The sequence below is a fragment of the Pleurodeles waltl genome, chromosome 9 (assembly GCF_031143425.1).
Source record: "Pleurodeles waltl isolate 20211129_DDA chromosome 9, aPleWal1.hap1.20221129, whole genome shotgun sequence".
NCBI lineage: Eukaryota > Metazoa > Chordata > Amphibia > Caudata > Salamandridae > Pleurodeles > Pleurodeles waltl.
The window spans coordinates 979387079-979397208 of record NC_090448.1 but is presented as its reverse complement, the minus strand read 5'-3'; positions in this window follow the sequence as shown (position 1 = coordinate 979397208).

Below are 10130 nucleotides of genomic sequence, written 5' to 3'. Positions count from 1 at the left end.
CCAAATTTGTCAAATCCCACAACAATGCGGGCTACCCGTCTTAAATATTGTAGCAATTCATCATCCATGAGATAGATATTATCTACATAGGACAATGCCTCAGGGTCAATGTTGTGCAAGATCGAAGTCACACGAGCTGCGAACAGTCCTGGACTGTTCTTGTACCCCTAGGGTAAATGAAAAAAAAAATTCTGGGAGCCTAGGGCCCTGAAACTTGTTAAGTCTCTACTCTCCTGCGCTATATTTTGGCAGAAGAAACCACTGGAAATGTCCAGTGTTGTTTTGTATTTTTTGCACACTATGTTGTTCATGAGTGCTGTGCTATGTGAGTTTTGTATAGCATATGTGCGTGTGTGACTGTTTAAATGTCTGTAGTCTAAAACTGTTCTGTATGTATGGTCCGGTTTGGCTACTGGGAATAAGGGATTATTTAGTGGAGAAACACAGGGTTCATTTACACCCTGGTTCTCCAGTTGTGTGAGAATCTCTCTCACAGGTGCCTGAGCATCATATTTTATTGGATACTGGGGTTGAGGTTGGGGTTGTTTTTTTAATCAGAATTACATGGTAGGGGGATTCTTTGTCCCAACCTATGTGGTTGCGATATAACGCGGGTGCTTGCGTCAATGCACAATCAATGGCGTAGGATTCTGCGAGTTCCTCCAGAACAAGGGGCGAGAAAGAACGTTTAATAACATTTTCCCCAAATGGGCAAGTACGGACAAATTCAGGTGGCCAGTCTTGTTCGGCCAACAAAATATAAAATATATTTACTACGTCATCCCAAAAGATTGCATCTATTGTGCGTTCCATGTCTCCTTCTAACTGTAGCGTTACTTTGTACACCCTATCAGGCGTGGAGACATGCATGTCCGCAGTTTCTACTTGTAGAAAGTCATCAGTTACTTTCACCTCCAGATGCTCTAGAAGACTCCGGCGAACTATTGTGAACTGTGCTGCACTGTCTAGCAGCGCTAGTGCCCACTTCCTGTTCTTCGGGAGGACCCTCTTCTTGAGTGGCATGTCGAACTGCAACTGCTGCCACTTTTTTCTTTTTAAATTGGGGTTTTTGTTGTGGAAGTTTCTCTTCCTTTTTAACAGAAAATTCTGTTGAGAGTTGTGATTCCTGTCTCGGTTTCACGTACTCTGTTCTTCACTCTGACCGCCCACTTCTCTCACTGCGTTTTTCCGATGAGTCCTCAAAGGAACGAGATTGGCCTTGTATTAGTATATTGATATCTGTAAGGTGTTTTTATATTATCTCTTTTTGTGAGATTATATCTATTCTGTAGGGGCTTCATGCGCGGAGATTCTCCCTTTTCTTTTTAGGAGTTTTTTTTTTTTTTATCCCAGCGTTTCTTATAACTCTCTGGAGCTTGCTTGGTAAAATCTTTATTAGATTTACCCTGAAGTTGTGGTTTTGTTGATCTGGCTCCCAGACTATCTCGACCAATACTAGAGTAGGTTTCTGAGATAATCTTTGGCAGCTCACGTTCTTGATCCTGTTGAGGAACATCCCGGAGCCGCATGCGCACAGCTAGTGTGTCCGCTTCCCCTTTAAGGTTACTTAAAATAATTGAGGACACTGTGGCAAAGTTTGCCATTTATTGCATCCCCAAATCTAGGGCACGTGCAGCCTGTATTCATATTGAATCTGTTTTAACACTTCCGGTAAGTTGGCAAGTGTCGGTGTACTGTGTACGGTGGTATAGAGAGCGAGGCAAATACCGTGCCCTATGTATTACAGTTATCTACTGTGGGAACCATCCCAAATGGCAAGCACATTGTTAGTATTCCCTGTTTATCCTGAGGTCCTGTATGGGGACATATTGCTTCCAGTGCATTTATTTTTTGAGCTAACCAGAACAGAATTTCTTCTCGTTTGGCGGGTACCTTACCCATGATCGAATGTAGGATTAATACCTGCCGTCACTGCATGTGGTTGCACTGGAGCAGCACGTACTGGGTTTGTATTTAATGTTTGCATTACAAACTGTACTAATCGTCTGTATATTGCCTTCAAATCAATATATAAGCGACGGACTTAATCTACCGTTGATTTCGCTGCAGCAGGGTGAGGTGTGTAAGTGGCCAATAAAGGCCAGGTAGGACCATCATTACTTAGAGGAACTAACCTAACAGGTAAAATCGTGTGGAGTAGGGCACCTTCAAGCCAATTATTATGTTCTTGATAAGATAAAGGTATTTCTAATTATGCGTATGCTCTGTATTGTCCAGGTACGTTTGCAAGTGTATAATGATGAAATGTGTTTGTGTTCCCATCAAATGCTGGAAATGTGACCCAAGAATAGAAGAGTTCTGTTCTATGAGCTGCATCTACATCCACCACAAATGTGACTGGACCCCCCTGTGACGTTAAGCCATTTGCCAAAAAGTGTGCAGTCAGGGGTTGTCTCATATTGACTACAATTGCTACCTGTTGTGGATTCACCATATTAGATGGCAAATTTGTTCAGAATAAGCACACCAAATTGAGATTTTCCTGTTAAGGTTCAAGATTGAACAACCTCCAGCATCAGACAGGATGCCCTACTTAGCTGAGGAGGAAATCCTCAATACCACGGACATCTCCGTATATAGTACTGAGGTGTCTTTGTGTATAGTGAGACAGAGATACTCAGGAGGACCCGAAAATTAGAGCCTGACCAAACGTTGGCGGCGCCATGTCGCGTAGGCTCTCATTATTCTAATGAGACTACTGGATTTTGAGCGGCAGAATCGCCTGCAGTGTGGGAGACTGAGTCTGATCCACTATAGGTGACGCCTGTCGCCCCAATCCGGGTTTAGCTCTGCTAACTAGCAGTGCCTCATCTCTACCCAAGGACAGGGATGATTGTGCAGCCGAACGAATGACATAATTGATTACTCAGGGAAACCGTGCTCACTCAGGTCTCATCTGTTTCTCTCAGTTACAGTAGTCTCACAAAACACAATGACAAACAGAGGTATATGTTTCCATAAGATTTTAATGAAGCGACTGCATTTTAGATAGCAGAGCATGTGCTGCAATAACCAGGACGATACAGCATGACAAGAGTAAAATGGTGACAAGGAGAGTAAAGCATAGAAATAACACTATCATATTGTCACTAGAGTCAATAGACTAATTGTAAAATTGATGGCAAACCCGGCAAGTAAGTAAACTTAATAAAGTGTATTTGCTAATAAAGAAACCACCCTGAACAAATACACTCCAGCAGCTCCTCTGCTTCTGCTAAACCGAACGGTAACTGGCAATACTGATAGGTACCCCACGGTGAAACAAAAGCTGTAAAGTGCCTGGATTCAGGTTCTAATTCAATTTGGTGATAGGTGGATGCTAGATCTAATTCAGTAATGAACTTAGCACCAGCAACTAGAACTAACAAATCATTGATTTTTCGGCAATGGATGGGAATCAATCCAAATCTCTTTGTTGAGAGCACGTAGGTCTATGCACACTCTAAGCTCACCATTTTGTTTTTTAGCGACGACTGAAGGAGAAAGCCACAGTGAAGACTCAATTTGTTCAATAATACCTGACTTAGTTAAAGAAATCAATTCCTTTTCCAAATCTTCATGTATGCTAAATGGCACTCCCCTCATCTTGAGTTTAATGATTAGAGCACCTTCTTTTACTTTTATTCTACGTTCAAAACCTTTAATTTTCCCAAGTTCTCCAAAAAAGACTTTGGGAAAATCGTTTAATACATTTTCTACTACATCTGAATCTCTTATGGCAAGAACTGCATGGCCTGCACCTTATTTTAATATCATACCCAACAGTCCTTGGCGAAACCAACCAAGGATATTTAGGCCCTTGACATCTATCTAAATTTTGCCAGTGATAACTCTTCCTTTGAATTTCAACACGTCTTCAAAATATCCCATCAACTCAATTTTCCGTCCTTCATATGACACAGGAGCTCTGTCTGGAGGTTGAAGAACTCTATTGTTCCACGTAGCTTCAAAAAATTTCCTTTGTGATCATTGTAATACATGCTCCAGAATCAACTAACAGATGAAGTACTTTGTCTCCAACACCCAATTCCACATATGGATCGACACAGTCGGAACGATCACGCCACTTGACAACATCATCATCAACCACCAAAACCATGTCTTGTATATCTGAGGTAAGATCATTTTCTTGAACCTCCTGGGCTTCTTCTTTGACAACCCCAACATTAGTTTTCTTAAGATTGGAGCTTTGACACACCTTAGAAAAATGGCCCACTTTGTTGCACAATCTACAAGAGACGAACTTGGCTGGGCAAGGTTTACTTCCTTTTTTGTGGAAGCTGTTTCCACATCTGAAACAAATGTTGGACTGAGAAAAAAATGTTTTGGAGTCGGTGTTTCTTATGGAAGTATCCCCTTTTTTTGAATGACAGAACCCTCATTATTGTACACAGGACAGACATGATCTTGAGGTCTGTCTTCAAGTTCCTTCACTGATCGTACCGATGTTTCAATACTTTTAGCAATTCTGATACATTCGTTAAGGCTTGGGTTCCCCAAAGACAAGAGTTTCTGATGTATGTTTTGTCCAAACAGTGGCAAATAAATTAGTCTCTAATTAGCTGATCGCTAAAATTTTCAAATTCGCATTCTGCTATCAATGTTCTTAATGCTGATATGTATGTATCAATGTCTTCATTTGATTTCTGTATACGTTTGAAGAATTTGTGTCTTAAAATGACTAAACTTGGGGGCTCATTGAACCTCATTTCCAGTTTTTTTACCTCCTCTTAAAATTCATCATGTTCTTCATCTTGCTGTATTTGTATGTCTGGTAGATATTTAAACGTAGCTCTCCCCTCAAAGCCAAGCAAGTGTAGTAAAATACATTTTTTTCTTTCAGGTCTAAATCTTGTAGCTCCTAAAGCCCCCAAATATGTTTCAAATGCATCAAACCAATGTTTCCATATAATTGGTGGTTCACCAGGAGTCTCCAGGAAAGGTGGTGGTGACACAGCCTGCATACTGATTACAGTGAAATTGTGCTATGTTTGTACACTGTTAATTTCACTGAAGTCAGAAATAATACTAAAAAAAAAAATCCAATGAGTATGATATTATTCAGTATTCTTTTGGAGATAGAAAATGGTGTTAGGTTTGATCCACAACAGTTCCAGTATTAAGGTTAGCGTTCTAGTTGTTGAAATGCCTGTGGCTGCAGAGAATACAAAAAAATAACGTCTGGATTTGGACATAAAAAAACAGTTCCAGTTTTTATGTTTAGCCTTCTAGTTGTTGAGGTGAGGCTTTCGCAGTTTAAGCTCAGGAGTACGACGTGTGTAATGCTCTCACCTCTTTCTTTTCCGTTGGTTCATTGTGTGGATGGTTTCTCTTCCCAGATCGTCACCACAATGTGAAATCGATGGCAAACCTGGTAAGTAAGTAAACTTAATAAAGTTTATTTGCTCATAAAGAAACCACCCTGAACAAATACACTCCAGAAGCTCCTCCACAGCAGCTTCTGTAAAACGCCTGTTTTTTCCACGGCCGTTTTTTCTACCCGAGAACGTTCTGAATTGAACGGTTCTCGTCAATCTGGTTGTTGAGAGCGGCGCGTGCCTAAATAAAAGTTCAGCGTGCCGATGTCGTGAGCCAGTCAACTTAAGGAATATTCCTACCAAGGCTATAATAGAGCACATCATTTTAAGCTCTGATTCTGCCCTTCAGGTTCCCCTGGTAAGACATCATCCCCCATAACTGAGCAAAGGCCTGACGTCTGCATAAGAGCTGTAGCGAAGCGTTCAGCAGTCAGCATACAGTTGTGGTTCTCTGCCTGGAATCTCCCTCTAACGTGTAGGGGACAGGGAAGTGTTTTATATTAAAACAGATGTTGTTCTAAGTAAATGTCCCCACATAAGGATGTGTGTTTTTCTGTGAATGTCAGAGACAAAACTTGTACCACGTTCACCGGCAACCTATCTAACTGCAGCCTCGAAAGAAGCACAGAGTGAGCAAGAATGTCTTGTTTGAGAACGTAGTGCTGGTCTAGGCAAAAACAGCTAGATAGAGAGAAATAAAACAAGACCACAAAAGTGGCTATTGTAAGAATAATAAAATGAAGCTGAATAAAATATATCTAGGTTAAAGTGCACAACGGCAGGCCTAGAATGCCAAAATAACGTGCCTGGTGCTATAACTATAATGGCTACACAGCACAGGGTAATGACTCCTGCACTCCAAGGGAGATTCCTTCTTGCTTCTTTGGTGCAGCTGAAGTCTTGCTGACCCCAGAGGATGCACAGTGTACAGCTGTGGAAATGTTGCAATTTCTGGAAGGAGCCTGAGAAACAATGTTGGTAGGCGAGGTTGTCTCTGGACTTGATTAGTTCCTGTGAAGTATAGCAGCCGTTCTGGTGGCCAGGAGCGGAAGAGGTTGATGCAGAGGAGTCCTGGTGGAGTCTTGCATGCTGAATCTGGGGAACCACCTGCAAGGGAGTCCCTAATTAGCCCTAATTAGCCCTAACATGGGACTTGGTCACTCTGCAGGGTGACCACCTATCAGAGGAGGTCACTGACGTCTGTTATCTGTCCTGATCAAACAGATGCTCTCAGGGGCCTCAGCACATCTTGTTTCCAAGATGGCAGATTCAAGTGGCCACCTGGAGGAGCTCTAGGCACCACCTCTGGGGTGGTGATGGACAGGGAATTGGTCACTCTCCTATCCTTTGTGCAGTTCCGCACCAGAGGAGGGACTAGGGGTCCCTGGACCGGTGCACACCATATTATGCAAGGAGGACACCAAATGTGCCCTTCAACGCAAGCCGGTCGCATAGGGAGGCTATCCCTCCCCAGCCTTGTAACACCTATTCCCAAGGAAGAGGGTGTTGCATCCCTTCTCCCATGGGAAATACTTTATTCTGCCTTCCCTGCTTGAGCTGGGCAAGCAGCAGGAGGGCAGAAACCTGTCTCAAGGGCTGCAGCAGCGTGGGCTGCTTGCAAAACCCTGGAAGGCTGGTAGGTGCAATACCAGGGGGTACTCTATGGAGCCCCTGGAGTGCATGGAATCATGCCACCACTACTGGCATTAGTATTGGGGTATGATTCCGACATGCTTGATATCAAACATGCCTAGGTTCGAAATTACCATTATGTATCTGGACCACAGGTACATGGAGTGACCTGTGGCCAGTACATGGGTAAAATGGCTTCCCCGCGCTTATAAAGTCAGTGCATTGGAACTGAAGTTTGTAGGGGCACCTCTGCTCATGCAGGGGTGCCCTCACATACAGGGACCTGCACTTTGCCCTTTGAGCTGAAAGGGCTTACCATATGGGTGACTTACAGGGGCCTGGTGTAGTGACCAGTAATGAAAGTGTGCATGCAATGGAAGGCCTGCTGATACATTTTGCATGGGCTCCCATGGGCGGCATAATACATACCTAAGTACCATATACTAGGGACTTATAAGGGTGCACTAATATGCCAATTGTGGGGTGTACGAAGTACTAACACAAACCAAATTTGGAGGGAGAGAGCACAATCACTGGGGTCCTGGTTAGCAGGATCCCAGCGAAAACAGTCTAAGCACACTGATAACAGGCAAAAAGTGGGGGTAACCATGCCAAAAAGAGGGTACTTGCCTACACTGGAGAACTACAGTTACAGGTAAGTATCTTATTTTCTTTTCACCATTCAAACCTGGCAGTAACGGACAGTGAACATTTGTAAATGACTCCCATGCCACGGGAGAAATCTCCCATGAAGAGGGGGTCATTGTTTTTTTTCTCAAAAAGTATACCTAACTTTGGGATTTTATTTTAAAAATAAAAAAAATATTGAATGTTTGCCACAAGGCTCCATCATGTTGACAGAGACATCTTGTCAAACTTTCAATGCATTAAAAGAAGCTGCCATGATGACAGTTCCTGTCAATGCAAGAGATGCCTTCTAGGCTGGTCGACATTGCTAAATTCAGTGGGCAGGTACTCAATCAGGGTGATAGAACCCCGTCTGGCGAACTCTAAATCAGGCCCTAAGTGGTTTGTCCAAAATCACAACATGTTGAGCCTAGCACAGAGGCCAGGAATCAAATTTGGGTCTCCAATTCTTTCATCTTTCTCCAGTACTGAATCTTTCATAGATTCACATGCTTGAATCATTTCCCGTCGTTGAATTGGGAGTCCCAACGTAACATTAAATAGCAGCACTTATTGTCATCATTTGAAAAGACCCAAAATCTAGCCAATCAGGCAACAACACCCTTTAGAGCCCTCACAACAGAAGCTCCAGTCTCTCCACTTTTCTACCACTCATCGTGTGACGGTAATCTCCTTGAGCTCTGCTCAGTTTTTCATGATTCCAACTTTAAAAGTATCCGAAAATGTCTGATACTTGAAGGAAAGGAATTTTTAGGTCCTGCAAGTCATTTGAGAAAAATACCTTACTTGTAGAAGACCCACATAAGGACTGCCTCTACTATCTTCATCCTCACTACAAAGTGAAGGATTGCAAGGTATGTCGCACCTTTTCATCCAAGACATTAAAAGATAGAGAGATGAGACTTCTGATGTGGATACAAAAGGTCAAGTCACAAGGAAATACATCCTCAGGGGAAGACAGTAACACCTCTCTTAAGGCTCACAAGAGAGAAAGATCCCATGACCTGGGGACCTCTGAGGCAGGCAGGAATGCCCAACAAACTTCCCACTATGGGTCTTTGAAACATACTCAGAAAAAGAAAACATAAATATTCTCCTCAAAAACCACTTCATCAGAGCCTATTACTCAAACTGACCATCCACATACTTCTTCATCAGAACTGTAGACGACAAAACCAAAGAGCCATGTAAGAACACCTTCAACAAGATATTCACCATCAACGGAGACCACTACAGCAATGGTTACCACTGTCACCATCAACGATGACAACAAAGATGATTTTGGTCATAGGCACTTCCATCCCGTCGACGAAGATTTCCTCATCAACGAAGACTTCAACGATGACACCACTGTCAACAAGGCAGCTGTTGACTATGACACCACCGTCAATGATAACATTGTTGACTGCACCACTGTCGCCTAGACCACCGTCGTCGGCGCCAACATCAACAACACCATGCCGTCGACACATCTCACATTCCCTCATTTGCAACATTGTAGACAACATGATTTATGATCATAAAAATGACAAAAACATTTTTAAATCCTCAAGACGCCTCCACCAGCAACTATTCGCCATATCCTCCTATCCACTTACTTGATCTTGAGATTCAGAGGATGAAGGTCCGTTTGTCCCAGCACATAGCCCACCTGAACTCCAGGTGATATATCAAGATGAGGATGACGAAGAGGAAGAGAAATCCTATTATGGCCATTATTATAATCCACATGCCAATCACCGATATGCACCATATTACCATTATTATCCGGAACCTCTACCTAGACAAAGGGGGTCATTCCGACCGCCGGGGCCGGGGATGCGGGAGCACCGCCAACAGGCTGGCGGTGCTCCTCAGGACATTCTGACCGCGGCGGTGCAGCCGCGGTCAGAACAGGGAAACCGGCGGTCTCCCGCCGGTTTTCCGCTGTCCTGCAGAATCCTCCATGTGGATTCTGACATCCCATACCGCCATCCTGTTCCTGGCGGGTCGCCCGCCAGGAACAGGATGGTGGTATGGGGTGTTGTGGGGCCCCTGGGGGCCCCTGCAGTGCCCATGCCAATGGCATGGGCACTGCAGGGGCCCCCGTAAGAGGGCCCCACTTTGTATTTCAGTGTCTGCTTTGCAGACACTGAAATACGCGACGGGTGCCACTGCACCCGTCGCACATACCCACTCCGCCGGCTCCATTCGGAGCCGGCTTCCTCGTGGGGAGGGGTTTCCCGCTGAGCTGGCGGGCGGCCTTCTGGCGGTCGCCCGCCAGCCCAGCGGGAAAGCCAGAATGGCCTCCGCGGTCTTTCGACCGCGGAGCGGCCATATGGCGGCTCCCTCCAGGCGGGCGGCGACCGCCGCCCGCGGGGTCAGAATGACCCCCAAAGTGAGGTGCAAGTACCTCTCTCACTGGTACAAGATTTACAGGCTATGCTGCAGGACTACCGTAGAAGGTTCAAGGTTCTCAGAGCTTTCACAGGATTACCCACAACTTCCACCTACATCACCATCTGTCCCAAC